The following is a 21,218-nucleotide window of genomic DNA, read 5'->3' on the forward strand; positions in this document are numbered from 1 at the left end:
CAAAAAGCAGCTTATCGCCTTCGAAGCACAGACCAGAGCAGCAGCCATTTTGAGAAGAAGCAGGGAGCGCTTCTAAAATTTGGCTGCTTTAGCCATCGGTCTTTACTTCACTTGTATTTACAAATAACAGACAAAAAAAAGATGCCTTTCTGAAACAGGGAGTTTGGGAGGAAGTAAAAAACCAGCAGCCATTTTCCATCTGGCTTCAAGATCAGCTAACATTTGTAGGGACCTGTATATCCTCTTATTCGTAAACTTCAAGTTGTGGCTGTCTTTAAATTAGTGCTCTCATGTGCCTCGTGTACAGATAAAGGCTGCTTTTGAGATGCACTCTCGCTGGCTAGCTATGTATTAGACAGCTGTATTACTCATATGTCCTACAGGGCTGTCCCTAAGGGTGAAAGGAGAGATCTTGTTCCTTGTTGTATTAAATACGTAGTTTTTAGGCTAGACTCTGGCAACTAATGTACCAGCATTTGTGATATACATGTATACGAACTGGAGCAAGACCAAACCTACCCACAGAAGCTGCAGAACTGTAACTGAGGTACCTATTTTGCCGTGTGCTCACAAGCTCTTCACCAGTAATACAATAAACGTGCGTAATTTAAAACAATGAACATTTTTTCAATGCAGAACAAGGAGTAACAGAAGCATTGCATCTCTTTTTAGAGCCATACCTGTCCAGCAACAGAAAGGATGGGGAGTAGGTACCTTTGCTACCTCGAGAGCAGAGGGGAAACAGGGCACCATACAGGATTCACAGAATCAGGAGACAAGGATGCCAAATAAAACGAGGCAAAGATTGAGATAACAGCTACAGAGACTTAACAAACAATGACAGAAACTGTAGCAATGCCTATGATGCAGTGTGCAAGGGCAATGTTAGAAACAGTCATGTAAATCATTGTATTAATCCTGAAGTTGATACAAGGACTGAGGAAATAAGGACACTTAACTGGCAAAGTACAGAGACTGTAGTAGAGCTCTGTGGTGGGATCTGACTTGTCACACTAGGCGAGATTACAGTGCCTAAGACAAAAGACAAGAAGACGCTGCTGCTCTCATTAAAGGTGACATGGAGCTTTTTCGTCCTCACACTCCCCTCAAGCAGAGCACTCACATGTCATGTTTTCAAGGTGAAACATATAATTTTGAGGTATTATAAATTAAAGCTGCTAAAGAAAACTGCTATTACGACCAAGTAGATTTTGATACGTGTTTTACATTCTTTGGGTTCTGAGGTCCTGTTCGAATCAGAACTGCTGTCTGCAAACACCCCGCTGAAGTCAGCAGAAGATGAGGATTTACTGTAATCACTACAGCACTGGGCAGTGAGCTAGGCTCGTTCCTGAACTGTTTCCTAAGAGATATTAACAGCCTCAGCTGGGTGCTCTTTGTAGTTCTGGCAGAGGTCAGCTCTGTCTCTAAGCACAAATCAGAAAAGTAAATCTAGTCTAAACAATTCTCTGTACTGTTCCAGAAGCAATTAAAGGCACTTTGCTTTGTGTATTTCCCCCAGGTGTGAGCAGACACTTCCCACAGACAGTATGCACAGCAAGAGCTCAGAAAGCATAAACTTTTTGCAGAGGAAAAGGCAAAAAACCCATTGCTTTGGGCATGTAAGACTGAACTGGCCAAAACACTGCAGGATCAGCTTCTCCAGGCACTGACTCCAACCTGTACTTAGAGAAAAATGGAGGTAAAACATTTCCAGCTCAACTTATCTAACTCCATCAGTCTCTTTATTAGCAAGATAATACCAACAGATGAGATATCCACTTTTAGATTCAGTATTATTTAGCTCAGAATAAAAATGTAATGTACTCCATCAACATGTCACCTAAATTCATGACAGATACTGGCATGCAGGAAGCTAAAAGCACCCCTCATCCATGGTACCTTTGTAAACCAGCAACGATGTGAAAAGGATAGAAACAAGTGAGTGCAAAGTAAACCCTCACACATTTTAAAACAATTATCTTAGGTAAAGAGCATTTGGTTAGTTCCTTGTTCACGATTCTCCAAAAATGGAATAATAAACGCAATTACTTATAAGTATTCCTATAATATTAGGTATACTCCCTAAACCTAAAAACTCCCACTGGTTTTGCGGAGAGCCAGTTCCAGCAAAATGAATTCAACGCATTGTCCATGAATCTTGAGTGTATTAGCAACTTTGCAACTAGCACTTGTGATAGAGGGGATGAAACATGAGTAGCTTGGGAAGTCAAGATTTTTTATATGCCTTTTTTTTTTGATCAAAATTGACACATTTGTGCATGGTGCACCTCCCCGCCCTTGCTGCAGCACAACTACCTACACAGCTGTGGCGTGAGCTGAATAAAGGAAATAAATTGATTTAGGGATAGCCTGATTGGACAAAAATCAACCAAAACCCTAATGTTCCCTGATGTGGCTCACATCACAATCACACAGATGTATGGTCACAGCTTACACAGTAACGTGCACAGGCAGAGGAGTAGGTAGGACAGCAGTAACCTTCCACTGATGAAAATGTATCCTGAAATCCTGGCCTTAGTCTGTGGCTACAAACTTTAATCCCTGGTTTTATGAACGTGGCACCTTCTAGTGGCAAAATATTCTCAGAAACAAACTCCCAAAGCATCTATTTATATTATTGATAGTGACTGGCAGAAAAGCAGGACTGGAGAACCCTTGCTTTGGCATAGCTGAGACCTTTTGCATGCTAGGAAGCAGACCCGCTGACGGTACGGGATGCCAACAGCACGTGCTGGCACCAGACGCAATTTTGCTGCAGCCTTGCAGATTTCTGCGTCTGGCTTCTGAGTAGTGCCGAACACTGCTTGTCCCAATCTGCCCTCGAACAGAAACCCTTTTCACCAGTGGCTCATCTACACCCATTGCTACTCTCCACCAGCAGCTAGCAATTTTCCTAACATGGAGAAGGCGTGGATGCATAAAGAAGGACAGTATTTTTATCCTTGCAGAGGTAAGACTTTTTTTACTGTAGTGTGACTCCGCTGGTCACTACCAGCCCCAAAGAGTCCTGTTTCATGGAGGGGAAGATCCCAACTAGCAGCAGAAAGAAGAAACACATGTTGTACCGAGCAGTTTGCATGAATCACTCCAGCTTCTCAGTAAATTCCCAAATAAAAATCTGTCAATCACAGTGGTTTTGCATAGGAAGAAGCAAGGCACAATTAGGGGCCTGGACTTGGTGAGGCTGCGGAGGAGCTTCCAACTGCAGGTTATATTCAGAAAGCTGGAGATATGAATCTAGAATGCTTCTAAAAAGCAAAACAAAACTTTCTTCCTCTATCTGTGTCCCCTATGTAAACACCAGATAACCCCCACCTCCATCGTTGGGTAGGTTTATTATTTACCATTAGATTACCTTTACTTAGCATGGGAAACTGAGCGCACAAGCTTGACTCTATGCAAACAATCTGCTCTGGGCAGTCTGGAACCTGGAAGAAAGGTGTCACCCTGAGTGCTATAAAAGGAATTTTTGGCACATGAATCCAGACAGTGATGAGATTCTCTAAAACATAATCCATGCTACAGCCCAAATTCCTCCCGTGGATTATACCAGCAAAGAAGGGGGTCCCAAGACTTCTGCGATAGCATAACATCAGCTTCTGGATCTTGGTGGAACTGTAATGAGTTCTGTGATAAGAGAAATTATTCAAATGTTTTTAATATGGTAAAAATTGTTTCTCTACTCTCTCTGACAGTGGCTTGGAGGAGAAGTTAGGACACAGGGAGAGAAGCTAGTTGCAGATATTTGGCCCTGAGGTGCCAAGCTCTCATTTGTAACAGGACTACCCCAAATAATTAATCCAGCAGAAGATAAAAGTACACCCAGAGCTATTTCAAATTGTTTTCTTATACACATCTACAGGGGAGGGAACGGGCAGCTGGTTGTTCTCATCAATGAAACCCTAAGCAGGAGGAATTCTCTACTGGGTAGCTGACTGCTCTAAGGCCATTTTACATTTTCACGTGGCTTAATAGACCAGAGAATCAGAATTATTGGGGTTTATTCAGCTAACAAATATTAAGTATCCTGGTGTCATTAGTAGTATCCTTTTGAAGCTATGAATAGTCATTTAATGAGTGAGACTCCACTTATGTATTCACTTCTGTCCAAGATCCCAGCTGAAATGAAAATCAGAAGGATCATGCCAGCCTTCAGCTGCTATCATAAAATCATTATGGAACATTGTATAATTAAGCCCTATTTGCAGTTTCATTTTAAAACACATCCTGGCCTGGCCACTCTTGACTAAACTTGAGACGATTTGGCAGCGTTGTGTGGGATTACACACTGAAATTAGCTGAACGTGTGCAGGCCAGGCTGGAGGTGCTTTGGTTGTGAGATTCAAGACCAAATGCGCAGGTAGGAGCTACAGCTTCATTGTGAAACGGCAGGAACAGAGCTGCGAGGAGGAAGTTTGCAGAGTACCTGGGAGTGCTGCGGCTGCCTAGAGCTGGCACTCCCAGTCTTTCACTTTCCTGCCTACCAGACATGTCTAAATATCTTGAGAAAAACAAGAAGCAAAACAATAGGTGACTGTAGTGTGAATAATAAAAGCCTGGCTTCCCTCTTGGAACCTGACTGCTGCTCTTAACCTGCCCCAGCTGCGCTCTCGCGGTCCAGGATGTCAGCACAACTGCTCCAGTGAATTAACGCCTTGTGTTCACTCTGGGGCCGTCTATGGCACCCTTTTATAGATTGTATTGTAAGACTGGGATGGGTTTCTGGGTCAGAAGGTCAGCATTACCTCTTTACTCCAGAAAGGTGGGTTCTATATGATGCTATTCCAGCAACAGCAAAAAAAAAGTTGAAAATAATACTGCATATGGGATGTACCAAGTTGCCAGCAGTATAGTGCTTTGTTCCTAGCAGGAACAGGTAGAGCAGACATTAGAAATACTCACTGACAGACCCTGAGGGATCTCTGGTAGAGCAAAAAGTTTTCTAAATATATAATAGACTGTGTGACTGTACGAGCTGACTCAAAGGCAAGGGCCAAATTAGTCCTGGCTGAAACTCCATGGATTTCAGGCAGCTCCCTACAATGAATTTGTCCCTACAACAGAGTGCAGTTATTCTTTCAATACCAGGAGCCCTCATGTGTAAATCATTCCAAGCTAATATCAGACTTCACTTACTGTGTGTTTTGATTCTTTAGCATTCCTGAGAGAAGATGAAAAAAGATACCATACAAGCATCTTATGTAGTTCTTTTTTGTAACTGCAGTCAGTTCTTCAAAGGCTGGTATGCTGTCCCGCTGCCAAGTACAACAGCACACTCTTTCCCTCCCTCCTCTTGTTCCCAGTGACAGAAGAGGAAATCATAAGCCAGGTCTGCTCCAGACCATGTCTCAGTGGGTACCAGCCATCTGAAAAGGCATGTCCTTCCCCCCACGTCAGTGCAGTCTGCATTGCCATGGTTTCTACTCATCTTGGTTTTGGAATAGAAGAGTGAAATCACCAGGGCTGTCACTCCAGTACTTTTCATCAGGTTCAAATCTATTTAAAAATAGGCACAAAAGGGAAAAGAAAAAATATACTCCTTGCTGATTTATCTATTAATACTGGAGAGCAGTTGTATCACTGATGTTTTGGAGAAGGATCAGACACCTTCGTAGTCAAACAGCACTATCCAACATATGGCAGCAGATGAAGGCTGCCTTTTGCCTCTCACATTCACTCTGAATCCTTCTAAATCATCCCTGCCAACACGATACGATCCTTGAGGATCATTAACATTTGTCAGAAGAGCAAATCTCTCACTTATGTAATAGGTTAGGCTGCACCAAACAGCAGGTATGAAAAGTTCCCTGGGGGAAGACACCTGCAGAGTCTGTTCCTTGACCTTCAGCTCTGCCGCTCCTACAGATGGCTGCTGTTTGACTCAGCACTGCATGAGCAGTACATACTCAGAGTATGTCTCAGGAACAAAACATTACCTCTTCTGAAAAAGAAGCCTTATAGATTCATTTGTCAAGTGATGCTTCCTTCCAATTTTGATCAAATGAAAAGCATTCCTGTTTAAAATAAGAAACAATTCAATACATTCCCCCACTCACTCTCTTTGCAAATACGCACACCTCAGAGAGCAAAACATTTGACAGAGATTGTTGTTGGAAGCATTATTCTGTAAGAGCCTCTCAGAACACTAAAAACACATTTAAAATATTCTGTTAATGAGCTGAGGTTCCCTCAGTGCAGCCTGGAGCACACTATAACTCACATATCACTGGTACAGGTAAAACTCTCTTTCTTCTGACTGCAGTAGGTAATCTAATTCAATTTATTTCAGCTAAATGTAAATGGACTCAATGTAAACTTCCACCAACACTCTTACACCTAAATTTCTGATTTCCTAAGCAAACATAGATGGGACTTCCCAAGGAAACATACACATATGACTTCTCCATAAGCATGTATAGATATGGGGATTTAGATGTTCTTTAAAGACAAGTAAAAAGGAAGAAGCAGATGAGGAAGTTCTAGTATTTATCAGGTCAAATGTTTACATGCTACAGAAGAAAAAAGTATGCTATTGATCCCAGTATAGTAGCTTTTCTTACATCCTTCAAGGCTCATCTGCTCAGTGTATCAGGCACTCCTGTTATCCTGGGAGATACAGTGGCTGACTTGTCAACAAAGCGGAGAAAGGCCACTTGAAATCTTTTTCTTCCTCAGGGTGGTATGGTCATACTCTCAAAGAAAACAAATCTTCACACAGTACATCTCCCCATAACCATCCACATATTAGCAAGCATGTATTTCACACTGGAAAGAAGTGAAGGGTCTTGCCACTTTAAATAGTCCAGTGAATTTTTTCTTCTGTGGACAGCTGGGGCTCTTTGTTAGGATTGCACTGAGGTGCCTTTCCTTTACATGTACATACTGGGAACTTCTGATTCATTTGCTCTTCTTACAATCCACAGTTCAACTTCTACCAGTTTATAAAAGATCTGCACTCAGCTGGTATTTGGAGAAAAGGCGAGAGAGAGCCTGGCTATGCCCACGCTATACAATGACTGGCTTATGTAGGAACTCACGGGACTGAAGGATTGGACCCAAAGATTCAGTAGCTTACAGGGAAGCCAAAGACGTTAGGTGCCAGAAAGTTTGGAAGCTGAGATATGTAGTTAGAAGAGCATCTGCCACTGTGACAGGTAAAGTCTGAAAGCAAGGAGGGAGGTTCTGTTTTGGAAGGAAGCAGATGATGCTACATGATCAGTATGGCAGCAGGACAGATACAGCTGGATTTCATCAGGATTGCATCTTCCTACGAATGGCAACAAGAAGCTGTCTGCAGACACAACCAAATCAGAAAGGGAAGCAAAACCCACATGACATTCAACCTGCCTGACAGAAGATAGGACCTGCACACTTGCTTTGGGACACAGGAGTGCAGAGTCCTCACTAGCAGTAAAAAGAGAACTTCATGAAGTGATCACTCCTTGCTCAGCTCGAATCCCTTCAATCACGAATCCCTCTTGATCTTCCTGGTTGCTCTGGCTATGCATTCATTGCTGAACTCCCTACTCTTGAGTTAAGGCCCAGAAGTATTTTGGGAGTGAACAAATCTATTTAATTTCTTCCAAATGTCCCATCTCAAAGTTATGGCATAATACCTGGCTCATTCTTTCAGCTCCACCAAACAATGACTGCCAGGAAAACAGCTTACTTCAGTCATTCCTAACAAAATATAGTTAGCTCTTTAACACACAGCCTTCTTTTTACTTAGTCTAACTGCTTCTTTTTTGGTGCAGATCTTTGTAGATTCCCTTGGTTTATGCCAGCTGCAGTGCCCCAGAGAGCAACTTGCTTCTTATGAGAAACAAAAAATTTTACATTTGGAGCATTTTACAGCTGGAGCATTTCCTGAGTCCTTCCAGTTCTGATTTTACCTTTTTTCCTGGCAGCCTGCACAAAAGGACACAGGCACCCACCTGCAAGGCAAGGTACTGGTCTTAGCTTTGTCTTTCAAAAACCTGACTTTCTGTAATCAATTCCAGTGAATGATAAACCTGGAAGAGCAAGATAACTATCTCACTGTGCTAAGATGGTCAAAGTTGCCATGTAAATACACTGATAGTGGACTTAAAAAACCAAACAACAGTAAATGAGAGAGTTCTTGCCTCTCTGCCAGAAGCGTGTGTCCCTCTGCTAGAGCACTGCTGTGCAAACAGCTAGGTGGGCACTAGGTATATGCAAGGGCTTTGAAGCAGGAGGCTGAGAGGAAGCAGTTAGTGACATGTAAAGATGGGGAAAGAGGGAGGAAATGGTCTGGAAAATCCTGAAAAAAGAATCTGGTGCACAAAGGAAAAGATTTCTCTAGTGTCAATCCCTTTTGGAGCTCTTGCTCATTCATCTGTGGTGAACTGACCAACTGGATGGCCACACCCTGCCCATGGACTATCTCTGCGGGGTGACAGCGAAGAGGCTGGGGCAAGGCAAGGAAGCAGGTATCTCTTGAAACTATCACAAAAAGGCTAACTGATTCCCCTTTGGGAAAATAGTAATCATTAAACTGGTTTCCACCAAACTTTGGGAGAACATTAAAAATGCCCCATGGTATTTTCTTTTTTAGAAGGGACCTGTACACTGTTCATAGCCCCTGCTACAGTGTTAAAAAGTGAGACACTTACTGGCTGGTCACTCTCTGCCTAATGGGACAGGGTCTTGTTTGTGAACTTTCCTGGGACTCTATATGTGATGGGAGGTACTATACAACATGAGAGCCAACGGTTTAATGAATAAGGCATCAGACTGGATCATACAACATGTGGATTCAATTTCTGACTCTGGTACAGATTTCTATATACCACTCAGAGAGTCCCTTCAACTCTTTCACTATAGCCCTTCTGAGTAAAATGACAGTAACACCTTCTCACCACGTATTAATACTTTGTCATAGAGAAATTCATTCCTATTCGTACACAGTCCTGTACTAGGGAAGCAAACATGGCAAAGACAAGAGTGCCCGCACTTGCATAGCCCAAGCAGCCATTGCAAGTCCCCTGAAGTATTCTGATATAAAATCAATTATGCAGAGTGTGCACTGAATGGGATTATTTAAGCCAAAGAGCTTTAGTGGCAAATATGGCCTTGCACAAGCTTCTGCAGTGCTGTAAACCTTGCTTTCCATGATTTTAGCTTTCATGGATTTTAAATGATTAAGCAAAAGTGTGACAATGCACCTTCAAGTGGCTCTTAATAAATAGGTTTTACTTCAGAAACGGTTTCTTACTGAGTCCACCAAGAAATACTTGCATGTGAAATGAAGAAATTTGAATGAAAACAGGTTTGTTTATTTTAGAAGGCACTGCAGCCACCCACCCCATGGCTGAGTTTCCAGCACACCAGTACTGGATGCCAAGGAGCTTCAGGAAGGGAAACAAGAAACAGAATGGGAAACTGAGCAGCTTAGTTTCTTTTCACATTAATCGCCAAAAGTGGGCAGCACCACTGAAATAATATTGTATAAAATCTTCTCTTAACTCAGAAAGCTTACTGTTTATTTCCTACCCCAGTGCCTACGCACCGAAATCTCATAACGTTGCAGGAAACAACATTAACTCTATGTTTATCCAGAGAAATAGACGCATTCTTCATTAACCGAATTAGTAGGTTTAGGACCAAAAAGAAGATGCCATATTATCGTTGTGCATCTTCATGTACTCAAGCAACGTTTTTTTTCTGGAATGAAAAAACATCACTTGTGCAGAATGAGCATCAATGTAGCAGTTAAGGCAATACCACATAAATGCCTTGTACAGAAAGCTAGAACATCACCTTTCTAACTAAAATATAGGTAGAAGTCATATGAAAAAACATCCTTAACGAGAATGAGGAGATGAGACCCTGGTTTAACATCTCATCTGACAGAGGCTGAGATGTGTGCTGCTGTGTTGCTTCCAGGGAAGTACTTTAATTCCAAATCAAGAAGGAACATCACCATATCCTGAGTCATCAGCATCACTTCCTGCCTTTCTGTGTGCATGTTCATAGGAAATCTTTCATCTAATTTTTTTCAAAGCCCAATCCCACTTGGCTAGCAAGCTCAGGTAAGATCCAGCCAACAACAGTATAGGCACAACAAGTTTCAACAAAAATATTTGTTGCAAGAACACTCTTTGATTCATTTGCCCTTCCTTGGCTGAACCTCGACTACACCCATCCTGATGCACACTTGCGGAGTGCCGTTGCCATATCAGGATCTAAGTTCAATTTCTGCACTCCCAAGTTACTCCTTCTGGCTTTGAAAACTATCCAGATGGCTGCACAGGGGCTACAGAAATTACAGGGAGATGGCAGAGTTGGTGAGAGGATCTGCCTGAGAAGCAAAGAAAGGGGAGATACCCACACTCTACCAGCCCATCCTCATCCGATCTGCCCACAATGTGCTGTTGTAAAGAGTCTGCAGTGAGGCTGGGGATTTGGCACTGACATGGTGTGGAATAGTCATCAGATATTTGAAACAGAGCTGAGAGAACAAAGAAGGGCTTTGTAGTGCAAGGCAGCACTGGAAACCCTGAGCCTCTGCCAGCCAGCTTGCATGGAGTGTTTGCTAATGTACACAGTGGAGTGCATTCCTCTCATTTGATTACATGACAGTTTTATATACCAGGTATATGCAGAGGGTTTTTCTTAACCCTTTCAGTCCTCCATCATTTATATATCTTAAAGAGACCCACAGTGGTTTCATTTCTGCCGTCTTGTACATGCATGCAACTTCAGTCACGAAAGGCTGAGTGTGTGCTGTGAGCAACTGGATGTGGATATATGTTAAAAGTACTCGTATCTATGTTGCTAGAAACAGCAGAAGTAATTAAGCATGAAAGAATTAGAAAACTAATTCACTCCTTACTCATGCTATAGTTTTCTGCATCTCCCCTGATTTAAGCAGTGAGTATCAAGAGGCTTGTTTAAAGGACCACTATCATTCTCTCTCCGTATTGTAAAATGAAGGATGCAGTGACTGCTATTACAGCCCCCGCTTGTTAGACCAGGGAGAAGGGAGCCAGGAACCCCCTGTGGGCTAATGCCACATTCTACCATGTACTGTATTACACGGTTTCTACTGTAAAATGAGGATAATCGTATGTGCCCTTCTTGGTGAAGTTCTTTGAGATCTATGGCTAAAATGTGTTGTCTGTAACCAGGCAATGCTCTATGCATTCAGGCAAAAGGACCTCTCATTCATATGATGTGAGGCATACAGATGGGGTGCAGGACCAAGGCCTAAATTGCAGGGGTTTGGGTGCTTTAGTGCAAGTAGTTGAGAAGGGCAAGTATTCTTACTTTCCTGTTCTGCTAATGCACAAAGTAAATTTCTTTGCCATAATTATAGTAATACACAATTACATTTTCAGATCTGCTGTGGTGCCTTTCATAAACCCTAAGCTGTAAAAACTATTAAGTTATAAAGTTAAAAGATTAACTTCTGTTAATTAAGTTAAAAGAATAAGAGAGACACTGAAAGAGATGTTTGTGGTTAAAATCCTCAGCACCCATACTGTTGCCTGTATTTTTAATGTTGGTAGCTCATAGACCAACATCTAATTAAGTCCATAGAACCTCTGCAAAGCATTTAACTAGGAATTGTTTTCCTGCTTAGCCACCCAGGGAAACAATCAGGAAACGAAAGTTAAAGTGTCTTGCCCAACATTTGGGTGTCAGAGGTAGCATAAAAATTCATAAAGTTCCTACTCCCATACTCCAAGTACTTAACAAAGCAGGGTTTGCCTTGTAGGTAGAGGAAGTGTTTGGAGCTAGCGTCTGGAATCTGATGGACAGAAAGGAAGGTGAAGGAAGGGGAAAGTTATTGCAATGGTGGAAAAGAGTACACATGGGCAAAGAAGGCTGGTGCAAGGTGAGTGAGGAGTGGGCCAGAATAAAGGCAAACCAAGCCACCGACCTAAGCCTCCATAAGTCACTCAGAGGTTCTTACCATAGTGAGAATGATTTCAAAATAGGTCCCACAACAGATGGGTGTACATAAAGTACTTAGGAGAACAGCAATTGGAGTAGTTCTGCATTTTTGAACACATGAGCAGGCAGACTCTTGATGGAATATTTGTACGTGCTTGAGTTTGTAAAGAAGGAGAATCATTTCCCAAACCAGAAATTGCATGATTAGATACCACAAGCAGGTTAACCAAAAGACACAGACAAGAATCAGCAGATATCCTGTTTCCAAACTAATGGTATTTTCAGTAAAGAATGACAGAAAATTTGACATATTGGCAGAACTAACTTACAAAAGGAAAGCGCTTTTTGAAGTTTCGACTTAAACACTGATAGCTCTTTAAAACTATTATTAGCTGTGAGATCCTTCTTTGGATGACAGAAGAAAATGTTATATTTCTAACAGTATAAAGGAACTGGAAGCATCACAGAGGTTCTTACGGGAAAGTCAGATGTTTCGTAAAGCGTACTGCAGATGATACATTCAGACAAGTATCTGTGTCCTGTTTCTGGAACTGTGTATTATTCTTAATTACTTTTTCCTACTGTTAGATTGTGTAACTTGGAAATAATGTGACACTTCTGAAAGAGAAATATTTTCTGTTATGGAAATTTATTTTGTACTATGAGGAAAGGGGCAGGAAGTACTCAGATGATAGCATTTCTCAGCAGTCTTCAGCTCTAATGATCACAAAATGCTGCTGTCTCAGTTTAACACTCTGCTGCATGTGAACATAAAAGACCAAGATTCGTATCACATTCCTTCTCCTCCCAAAGGGTCTTGATACACAGAGACACTTTGGCAACCATAGAGGCTCACACGGCTCAGTTATCTTCCCCATACCATTAGATACGTATAAATGTGTGAGACACAGCACCCTTGGATGCCAGGAGAGCATTTATGATGCCTAACTATATACTGCCTTCACTTCACAAATGGATAGCACTGGCAATTCAGCCATCTGAATTCCTCAGCTCAAATAAAAGCCAAAGAGAAACCCTGCTGCTTAGTCAAACACAGAAAAATAGAGGTGATGCTGGCAGAAAAGGTGAAATTTTAGACAAGCTAGCAATTATCATGCTGTATCGAAAGAACAGACTACTGTCACAGTGGCACAGAGTGTCAAGGTCTGCATGCCTCCCTGATGTAGGATACGCAAACAACTATGACAGCCAAAAAAAGCTGATCTAGACAGTGACTCTTAAGGAACATGGCCCCATTCTGATGTCCAAGGCAATGGACACATGAGCGTCCATCTCTGAGGACTGGGATCACAGTGTGATGTGCATCTTTATGGCCTCAAGCTTTACTTTCGGTAGTCACTGCACTTGGGATGATTGAAGAGGTTTGAGTTCACTTTCCATGCAGTGTCTTGCTTACTAAATAACAAGCCACCTCCACCACAAGTGACTGTACAGATTACCTGGTTCAATTTGAGGCCTTCAGATCTTTTCAGGGAGATAAATACAAGAAATTTGACACGTGAAAGGGATGAATCTTCAGAACTCCCTTAGGAAAAGGGCTAACAGTGGCCATAAATTTCAGTGTCTTCAGGAAACTCCTTTGCAATCCTGTACAGTGCTTTTTAAACAATAATTAACATGGAAAACATGGAGCTGTGCACACTGTTATCTCAAAGGAGAAAGCAGAAATTTGAATGAGAAATCAAGCTGATTATTAAAACAATCTGTGCTTTATATTGAGGCTAGAAAGATAGACAAAACAGAGAAAAATGATGCTCATTTAACATGTTACTTTATCAAGTTCACAGGGTATTAATAAGGGAATATAATGATTTTTCAAACATATTCTACAAGCAAATATTAAATCTTCACACCCATCCTGTGAATGGCTGCAATTAACATATATAGCAGCCTTCCTTTAACATCACACGTGGCTTACACAACACCAAATCCTGCCAAAACATCCCTGGTTGTGCATGAATGAAGTAATGAATGCACAGCTCTGGGAATGGTGTTGGTTAAGCTCTTCATGGGAATCAGTAGAGGGAACACGTAACACTGTGGCTTTCTGAGTTCTACGAAATAATGGAAATGGCATCTTTTTTTCCCCCTCTCAGTGGAGTAATGGAACAGTAGATAAACTGTGCAAAACCACAGCTAAATATTTAGAACCCACAAGGAAAAAGTCCTTTGAACAAATCAAGCTATTTCACTTACAGGCTGGGAAGGAAGAGACAGACAGAGGGTTTGTTACTGTTATTTCTATTTTTAAATACATACAAGATGCTAGATACTATGCTGATAGGTGCTACCTAAGTACCAAAAGAAAGAAGAGTAGGATTTTTTTTCCATGAGATTCTTAGACCTTTATAGTGGTAATCTGGGCTTCAACCTTTAGCAGCACCTTTTCCAATCAAGACATCTGGAAATGTCTCAAAACTATTTCAAAAACCAATGGAAATACTGCAATATAAAACATGGCCTTCAGGCCATCTGGAGATATGATGGGTACTTAGAATTCCCAAGGATTTCCTCCAAAATTACTATGTTCACTATCTGCTCCTTGCCCACCATCACACAGTTAGCGTTTTTCATTTAAAGAATGCTCAAAGAAGTTTCTCTGATATTAAAATATAAAATATAGGCTGACAACAAAAGGTACTTAAAAGTTTTGAAATATTTTTGAATTCATTAAGTAATTATATTATTTAATACTCTGTACCTCAGTTTTCCCACCTGTAAAAGATTTTATTGTTAAAAGACATTTACTTACCTAGAAGGACTACTATGAGGCTAATGAATATTTTAAAAATATTTAAAGAAGGCTAAAGAAAAGCATGGGAAAATTGTGATTTGAAACACAAGTTAAAATAAAAGGGGAAATGGGAAACATACAGGGAAGGAATTGAAGGTTATCTCCACATAACAGAACAGAGACTGACAATGTAGGATATACACAAATCTTGGATCCTCAAACTTCTCCTATTCTTCATTCTGCTCTTAAGTAAAACCCCCACAGATGGAGTGCACCTATAGTGAGAATGAGCACTTTAATTTTCCTGTTGATTTCATATTGATCAAATCAATTCTGTAAGAAATTCAGCATCCATCTCCCAAGAAAAGAGAAAATGTGCTTCTCAGAGTTCCCAGGAATTAAAGCCATGATCCAAATCACAAAAAAGAAGGAAAAAAGGCCCTGAGAAAGAAGCAAAAAGAAATCAACACAGACATAAACCAAGACAAATCTTCCCAGTTCAGAGACTGTGAGGACTTGACAGGGTGTCTTCATGCCTCAATAATGGTTTGTTAACCATTGAACGTATACTCGAGTTTGCAGCTGAAAAATTGTGAAATCTTTTCTAAATATTAATTCATTTACATTTCACAGTCCACCAATAAGTTTTAACCAGTACATTCTCCATAACACCTTGCATTGCTGAGTACTTCCAGTCACACCTTGCTGCTAATGCCTCAGTGATGAGGCAGGGCACCCTGAATTGGAAGTCTTTATCCATTTTGGATTCAACCTACTGTCCAGAATATATGTTAAATTTCTACAAAAGATCAGGAACAGAAATCAAAACAATGAAGCACATTTTTAAGGTGCCTGCTGCTGTATCTGAAAGCAGTGTTGCTCAGAAATCAAGTCTGAGACAGCCCCACCACTTTGCATTTCAGTATCTTTCACTGCAAGATCTTTTTTACTCACGTAGATAACTGAGCTTTCAAACAACATTTGGGATTGTATCACTGATCCTGTTTCATGTCCAGGTACATTCAGACAGAACGTACAGCAAGTTAACTGATTTTTTGAGGTTTATATAAAACACCACAGAGCGAAGCTGGGGTGAGGATTCAGGAGTCCTGACTCCCACCCTGGCACCACTGTGTGCACTGCTAGCCAGCCGCCATTCAGTGCTCTGGTGCTAGCTTAGCTCGTCTGGCCCAGTAATAATGAAAGGGAGAAAGGATTTTTCACTAGGAATTTGGAGTATTTTCTCATTATAACCAACCAGCATGACCAGAAAAAGAGCCCTGATGCAACCCATGGGCCTAGTTCTCACTCCCCTGCTGACAGGGCCTGAAAAGGCTGCTGGGGCCACAAGCCCCGCTCCTCTGGGACAGGGGAAGGAGAATGTGCAGAACCAGATCCTGGCCATCACGTCTGGTATCCTGCCTTCAGCACTGCCCAGAGCTTCATGGTTCAGGGAAAGGCAAACAAACAAACAAAAAATCCCCCCCTGCTTCCCCCTTCCAGCACCTGTGGCCTGTGGTGCAGTAACCAAGGAAGTGGCTCTTCCCATTACCCACAGCCAACCTTTCAAGCAGACGAGGATAGGGCAAGGATAAACTCCAGCAAAAATCCAACCTCTGATCTTGTTCTTCAGGCCAAAACCAGAAAACAGGGCAGGACGGGCATGATTTGGTATCTTAAGGACAGAGAAGGGCCCTCCTGGCTGGAAATGAGGGCAGCTGAGTGTGCTGTGGGGGTAAGATGGCAGCCTGGGGGTGGTTAGCGCACAGAGGGTTAACGTGCTTTTCCACAGGCACTTCAGCAGGGTGCCCAGGGTATTGTTTACTGCTCTCCACAAAAGCAAGTCATCGGAGGGGGATTTTCTTCTTTCCTCTCACAGTCACCCTCGACACTAAAGCAGCAGCCGAGAGGCCTTCTCCTGGAGAAGGCACAGCAGGAATAATCCCACAAGGTCAGGAGGAAAGGGCAGAGGCCGAAGGGCAGGGAAGGTCAGCACTAGGCAGGCACGATGTGGAGCTGCCAGAGCAGGCAGAAGGTCTGTTTCTGGGTCCCCCAAGCCCTCCTGCCAGAAACTTAAGACGCGCTTTGGGAGACCCAGGGATGGGGCTCATGGTAACCTGCAGTAACGGACAGCTGACGGCGTCTGTCCTGGGAGCAGGAGCAGGGGGAGGAGAGGGCTCCGCACTTTGTACCCACTGATGCGACCATGTGTTGTTCTGCTTGTGACGGTGCAGCCTCAACACGCTTGTGGTTTCTTGTGCAAGGAGCAAGGAGAAGCTGCGCTCAGATAAAGAGGAGGAGATGCCAGCTGAAACAGCGTGCAAGGGAAGTAAAAACAGTTAAGTTTTTGCTCGCTGCAAGGCATGTGCGCACCTTTTCAATACAGATGAAAGAAACAATGCAAAGCCACAACACAAAGTTGTGCCAGGCCATCATAAGTCCTCAGCTGCGTGCTCCGCTCCGCCATGGACTTACTCAGCTTAATTCCTCTTTCACACATAGTCACAAGTCAGAGCGGATCTTCTGCAGTTAATGGAGTTGCACCCCTGTACAACAGTCACAAGAGACAACCAGACCCACCGTGTGACTCCAGGTCTTGGTCTTGCTGTTCCTGTAATGGGGATAAAGACCACCACGTATGTCCACTCAGGCTGAAGGTGCACTCCTGGCACTCCTTCAGGCTTGCTGTGACCCTGAGAAGGCACTGGACAAACTGGGAGGGCAGGGGGGTTTGTAACACCCCATACACATACCAAGGCTTCACACAGGAATCACCTACGTATTCCTTTCAACTCCAGTCTGACGTGTGGTACTTTCCCCCCTCTGCCACCGGATTTTCTCTTTCCTTTTCTTTTCACTTAAACACAAATAACTCTGGAATTGAACTTTCCCGGCTGTGAGTACATGAGCTTGCGCAGGCCAAGCACATATTAGATTCATTCTCCCTCTCCCCTGCCATCTACACCTTCCATCAGGCCCGTTGTTTGGCCTTGTCATACACCCTGTCAGACAGTCCGCTTTCCACAATTGCATGAGACTTTGGTCATGGTGAGATTCAAGGGCTTCCTAACAGCTCCTACACAAGCCCATCATTGCTAGTAACTGAGCACAAGACAAAGAAGGCAGGCAGCATTTTACCTGAAAGCCATGTTTGATCTGCCCAGCAGGAGAGGCCAGGCAGGCGGGAACATAGGCTTCTCGTACCAGATCATGCCAGTACTCTGCTTCCAGCAAAAGTCAACTCATTCAGAAGGAAGTAAAAAACGTTAGTGTACCTAGCCAGTTGTAAAGTGGGAGTAGACAGAAATATTATTCTCTTTCCTTCCTCGACAGGGCAGCCAAAGATATGCTGTTACATTGAGAACTTTTCTGCCATAAATTTGAGCCTCCTTTTTTTCCCCATCTGATCTCACTTATCTCACCATGGTTTCTGGCTAGTAGCAGGGAAACAAGAATTTAATTTAGATATGATGTTTGGATCTGGAACCAAACTTTCTTAGAACACAGGGATGTTTGGTTTTGTGTGTGTTTTGATTTAACCCATTATTATGCTATGTGAATCCAATTAAAAATCTGAATACGTCTGACTCTCCCAAAAGTTAAAGCTCCGAATCTGTTGTTTCAGCTTTAGCAGAAACAGAAACCAAATAAAAATAAGGAAAGGGGAATAAAAAAGGAAATTTGCAGAACACTTTCCCGAGGGCAGCTGCTAAATCTCACAAGAATGTGCTATCCGCAGTTTTGGAATATCACCTCTCCACTTAAGATACTACAGGTCCTGGTTTTGAAAGTCCTGATTTTCAGGATGCAAAGCTGGGACACAACAACTTCATTCCCAATACAGCCAAGCACACTGTGATTTTTCTTTTTCATTTTTATCATCCAGAGAGAGAGAGAACTTCTTTTTCCTGAAATTAACTCTTTGCCTCTGACGAGGAAGCCCAAAGAAGCAAGTTGGCTGCACAGGACTCGGAGGCTGCACGGGCTGAAAAAGGAAAACATGAAGCACTACCTTTTCCTCTGAATGTGCACAGGCACTGCTTATTTTGGGCACGAGTGACTTAGGATTTGAAGATATTTGCTGGCATGTATTTAATCGCCATGCTTTTTAATTACTTCTCCGCATGATGGATGAATTTTTTCATTGAAATGAGGTCACAGTGTTTTACCTTTTCCTCCCATGCTGGGACTATTTGCTGTGTCAATTTGTGTAGCTTAGAAAAAACATATGCACATCCTCTGAGCTGGGGCCTGGCACCATAAAGCAAAGATGATTTTGGCTCCATCCACTTGGCAGTTAGTGAAAGCCGGGAGCCTTTGGGTGCAGGCTGCGATGGTGCATGGAGTGCCCTCTGCCATGCTGGGAAGAATCACTGCAGACACCTCTTGCCAGCCACAGGGGACATGGGGCAACTTCGGCCTCAAAAGTATAGGGTAATAATGTGCCTCACTGGGACCCACATCTCCATCCTCACACTGCCATCCCATACTGGAGGGTAAGAGGGATCCTGGGCTCATCTCTCCTGAGCAATTTCAGGGAGAGGCAAGGAGCTCTGGCCCTCTGCCCCTTGGCAGCACCATGAGACAAGCCCACCACCCTTGTCATTTCTGTCACGCCAGCCACCCCCCGTGGAGTAGCTCTGGATGGGTGCTCAAAGCCGCACTTCTCGACCTCCTCTTTCTTTTCAGTTCTCCTCATCCTCTGCACAAATAACTCCACTCTTTCAACAGCAGTTCAAGTAAAGCTAAGAATTTCAAGAGAGGGAGGACACTGCTGATATGTACCCAGCCCAAAACATATCTGCCAAGCTCTAGAGCCTTGAGCCAGCTGGCCTGGGCAGGGTGGAGAGGGAAGGAGTCCTATGCCAATGCACTGCCCAAATTTGATTCAAGAGAAAAAGCCTTTAATGTGACAATACACACAGGGCACCACCTCCCATTTCCACACAATGTCTCTGGCCAGCTTTGATCAGTGCCCTGTCTGGAATTTGCAAGGTTCAGTGTATGGTCAGACTTCAGTCACTCAGCCTCCCAAGTCAGCCCTGAAAGAAAAGAAAAAAACAGACACATCCATTTGCTGCTTTCCTCAATCTGAACTTGACAACCATTTATGGCCTCCCCCAAAGGTGGGCTGCTCTCTTGTCCCTGACCTTGGCTGTAAACTCCAGCATCATTGTTACCTCCATTAGAGCCTCTGGTCTATTGCCCTCTGAGCCTGGCACTGGCTAAGGATGCACCAAACAGCACTGAGTGAGGGGCTCTGGTTACACACCAGAGACCCAACAACTCATCAAGCCCCTTAAAGCCAGGAGAAGATATGGGAAGCAAGCAGGATTGCTGCAGTAACAACATTGTTTGTTCAGACCCCTAACCTCTCTGGCTCCACAATATCAACATGGTGAAGACATCTGATAAAAAACGTGGGACTTTGGTAAAATAACTCCTGTCCTTGCCAAGCATTAATCTCAGTCCCTTTGGAAGGCTCTCCCTGGCATCCATAGTCACACCTTGACATGTAGGGTGTTCGCAGCTGGGCGCTCTCTGTGCCTGTGCCCCAGTCCCTTGCTTTTTGGGAATTAGAGCCTGGAGAGGTCAGAAGCTCCAATCACACCAAATGAAGTTGTGGCAGACTGCCCTAAATTATTAATGTCTTTAAATACTAAGTGCACTCAGGAACCAATTCAGCCTGCAGCACACAGGCTGTGCATCAACAGGGTCCCAAAGGGGTTGCAGAAAAAAAAAATCTCACTAAGGACTGTGAAACAGTAATTCCATTTGTACCGACATACTTGTCTCTCCCATGGACAGAGGATACACATGGTCATGAATCACCACATTTGTAAGCACGTCCAGTCTTCTCTTGCTGTTTCAGTCACTCCTCGTCCCTGGGAGAGACATAGCTGTCCTAACCAAAAGCTCCATTTTATTCACATCCAAGAAGGTAGTCTTGCAACCTGGGAGAAGACACACCTTTCAGTTATATGGCAAGAGCATCATACCTCCACATCTACAATCTGACTTGAGTAATGACTCCGATTCTGTCACTGGAAAGACTGCAATTCATTAACATAGCTCTGCTATGCACACTTTGATATTTATCTTTAACCACATCCTTTTAAAACTAACCTTACTGACAGCTTACTTCTGTAAGCTTCCATTTTGCTATTCATTTAGTTTCATCCCCCTATGACTGCGGTGGCTCCTACCTCTGGCTCCTCTGGCTACAGAGCACTGGCACAACTGGCCTGCAGATAACAACTCTGACTTGGATGCTGTGTTAACAGTTTGCTGTTTTCATGCAGTTTTAATTTTGTTTCAAGAGGAACTGATGCTGATTTTTGCTCCTGTTTCAACATTTGGCAGAAGCATGGAATTCTGCATGTTGTAGGAAACAGGAAGAAAGTTTTAACTTCAACTGCTTAGGATGTACATGCACAAACAACACACTCAAAGTGCAAGCTCCTCCTGTTTATCTCCTCCACACCTCAATTTTTCTGTTCTCTTTCTCTACTCTTCTGGG

General features: G+C 43.0%; 1 protein-coding gene across 7 annotated transcripts in view; it reads right to left on the reverse strand.

Moving 5' to 3' along the window:
* RAD51B (RAD51 paralog B) overlaps positions 1 to 21,218 on the reverse strand; it is a 466,410-nt gene that overhangs the window by 40,563 nt on the left and 404,629 nt on the right. Inside the window, exon 13 of one of the 7 annotated variants that reach the window (XR_012995903.1) lies at positions 19,592 to 19,740. The exons of 5 other annotated variants lie outside the window; for them this stretch is intronic. The gene's annotated coding sequence lies outside the window, so the exon portion shown is untranslated. Of the gene's footprint in view, positions 1 to 19,591; positions 19,741 to 20,593; positions 20,653 to 21,218 lie in introns of those variants that run through there. One more of the 7 variants, XR_012995905.1, reaches the window with a different exon arrangement.

The sequence above is a fragment of the Aptenodytes patagonicus genome, chromosome 7 (genome assembly GCF_965638725.1).
Source record: "Aptenodytes patagonicus chromosome 7, bAptPat1.pri.cur, whole genome shotgun sequence".
In the NCBI taxonomy this organism is placed as follows: Eukaryota; Metazoa; Chordata; class Aves; order Sphenisciformes; family Spheniscidae; genus Aptenodytes; species Aptenodytes patagonicus.